Source organism: Eriocheir sinensis, chromosome 1, assembly GCF_024679095.1.
Source record: "Eriocheir sinensis breed Jianghai 21 chromosome 1, ASM2467909v1, whole genome shotgun sequence".
NCBI lineage: Eukaryota > Metazoa > Arthropoda > Malacostraca > Decapoda > Varunidae > Eriocheir > Eriocheir sinensis.
The window spans coordinates 43,713,329-43,717,148 of record NC_066509.1 but is presented as its reverse complement, the minus strand read 5'-3'; positions in this window follow the sequence as shown (position 1 = coordinate 43,717,148).

Sequence of the window (3,820 nt, the reverse complement as noted above, 5' to 3'; positions counted from 1 at the left end):
CTAATTAGGTTATTTTTAAATAATACTCTTTTACTTCTATTTGTGAGTAGTTGTTTTCAATCCTCATTACATTTTTTACTATTTTTACTACTGCTTCTTCTTTTGCTGCTGCTGCTGCTGCTGCTGCTACTGCTGCATCTGCTACTACTACTACTACTACTACTACTAACAATAATAATAATAATAATAATAATAATAATAATAATAATAATAATAATAATAATAATAATAATAATAATAATAATAATAATAATAATAATAATAATAATAATAATAATAATAATAATTATCATAATAATAATAATAATAATAATAATAATAATAATAATAATAATAATAGGTAATAATAATAATAGGTAATAATAATAATAATAAACTTGTTATGTTTCTAGAAGACAATAATATAATCTCCGACACCCAGCATGGCTTCAGAAACAAGCGCTCCTGCCTAACGAATTTATTAGACTTCTTCCAAGGTATATATAAGAACTGGGATGCCCACATCCCCAGTGATGTTATATACCTGGACTTTCTGAAAGCCTTCGACAAGGTACCGCACGAGCGGCTCCTTAAGAAACTGCACTCGGCGGGCATTGGAGCCAATCTGATCGCGTGGATAAGAGATTGGCTCACCGGCAGAAAACAACGAGTACTACTCAACGGACAGCCCTCCGATTGGCTTCCAGTCACTAGTGGAGTGCCTCAAGAGTCAGTGCTGGGAAACATCCTATTTATCATATATATCAATGACCTAGAATCAGGACTGAAATCCACAATATCGAAATTTGCAGATGACACCAAGGTGGGTGGGGAGGCCCTCACAAAGACCGACTGCGAAATCATTCAGAAAGACCTCAATCACATTATCGAATGGTCGGAAAAATGGCAAATGTCTCTTAATGTTGACAAATGCAAAGTCATGCACATTGGGTCCCAAAATAGTAACCACACATACATCATGAATGGGAAACCTCTGCAGGCGATGCAGGAGGAAAAGGATCTTGGAGTCACTATCAGCAGTGACCTGAAACACGCGAATCACTGTAAAAAAGTATACAACAAAGCCAACACTATGTTCGGGTTCACAGCGAGGAGCTTCGAGTGTAAAACACCAGACGTGATGCTATCCTTGTATAATTCCATGGTAAGACCGCACCTCGAGTATGCAGTACAGTTCTGGTCTCATACAGACAGACAGACAGACAGACAGACAGACAGACAGGTGCACATACATACATGCATACATACATACAGACAGACAGACAGACAGACAGGTGCACATACATACATACATACAGACAGACAGACAGACAGACAGGTGCACATACATACATACAGACAGACAGACAGACAGACAGACAGACAGACAGGTGCACATACATACATACAGACAGACAGGTGCACATACATACATACAGACAGACAGACAGACAGACAGTTGCACATACATACATACATACAGACAGACAGACAGACAGGTGCATTTACATACATACATACATACAGACAGACAGACAGACAGACAGACAGACAAGTGCACATACATACATACATACAGACAGACAGACAGACAGGTGCACATACATACATACATACATACATACATACAGACAGACAGACAGGTATACATACATACATACATACATACATACATACAGACATACAGACAGACAGACAGACAGACAGGTATACATACATACATACATACAGACAGACAGACAGACAGGTATACATACAGACAGACAGACAGACAGACAGACAGACAGACAGGTATACATACATACATACATACAGACAGACAGACAGACAGACAGACAGACAGACAGGTGCACATACATACATACATACATACATACATACATACAGACAGACAGACAGACAGACAGACAGACAGACAGGTGCACATACAGACAGACAGACAGACAGGTGCACATACATACAGACATACAGACAGACAGACAGGTGCACATACATACATACATACAGACAGACTGACAGGTGCACATACAGACAGACAGACAAACAGACAGACAGACAGACAAACAGGTGCACATACATACATACATACAGACAGACAGACAGACAGGTGCACATACATACATACAGACAGACAGACAGACAGACAGACAGACAGACAGGTGCACATACAGACAGACAGACAGACAGACAGGTGCACATACATACATACATACATACATACAGACAGACAGACAAACAGGTGCACATACATACATACATAAATACATATAGACAGACAGACAGGTGCACATACATACAGACAGACAGACATACATACAGACAGACAGACAGACAGACAGGTGCACATACATACATACAGACAGACAGACAGACAGACAGACAGACAGACATAGATACCTACACACAGACAGACATACAAAAGACAGGTGGACATACATACCTACAGACAGACAGACAGACAGACAAACAGATAGACAGGTGCACATACATACATACATACATACAGACAGACAGACAGGTGCACATACATACATACATACAGACAGACAGACGTAGATACCTACACACAGACAGGCATACAAAAGACAGGTGCACTCAGCCAGACAGACAGACAGACAAACAGAGACAAGTCCAGGAAGCCAGGCAGATAAGCAAACACAGATGGATGTAATGCAAATATTTTTATCCTCATGCAATAAAGTTATACTCTCTCTCTCTCTCTCTCTCTCTCTCTCTCTCTCTCTCTCTCTCTCTCTCTCTCTCTCTCTCTCTCTCTCTCTCTCTCTCTATGTATGTATGTATGTATGTATGTATCTATGTATGTATGTATGTATGTATGTATGTATGTATGTATGTATGTATGTATGTATGTATGTATGTATGTATGTATGTATGTATGTATGTATGTATGTATGTATGTATGTATGTGTGTGTGTGTGTGTGTGTGTGTGTGTGTGTGTAATTAACCACGGCCTGATCACGTGTTGGACTCGTAATCGCCAGCAGGTACACTCCCGACAAGAGATAGTGCTCTTTATTGTTGATCTCTGGTACTGTTAGGACCTCACACACCACACCCCATCCCCCTTGCTCAAGGGGGGACAGTAACCACTCCTAGACAACGGAAAGAATCCGGCCTGAGCGGGCTCGAACCGCCGCCCTGTCAGACCGTGAAGGCTGGCAGCGCAGCGCTCTAGCAGTTGCGCCACAGAATGGTGTGTGTGTGTGTGTGTGTGTGTGTGTGTGTGTGTGTGTGTTTAGGCTACCCATTATTTTGTGAGTGTCACAGAAACACTTTCATTAGCGTTCTTAATATTATTATTATTATTATTATTATTATTATTATTATTATTATTATTATTATTATTATTATTATTATTATTATTATTATTATTATTATCGTCATTATTATCATTATTGCTGCTGCTGTTTTTATTATTATTGTATCATTATTATTATCGTCAGTGTTGTCAGCCTAGTGTTACTCGCAGTAATAGACTGTCATGTTATGTAGCTTATCTCACGTATATCACATGTTGTACAAGTTGTACGTGTTTGTTCGTGTCTGGTTCTTACAAAAGTGTTTGTAATAGGTTTGAAGTTCGCCTCCAAGATATTAATCATCAGAAAACAGCAACAACAAGAACGGGAGCTCAGAAAAAATAATATAGACTACAGTCGCGGACACAAGTGAAGACAGTAGTACTTAGGTTATATCCCTGTGTGTGTGTGTGTGTGTGTGTGTGTGTGTGTGTGTATAAAAAACTAGAGAGCTAGCACACACACACACACACACACACACACACACACACACACACACACACACACACACACACACACA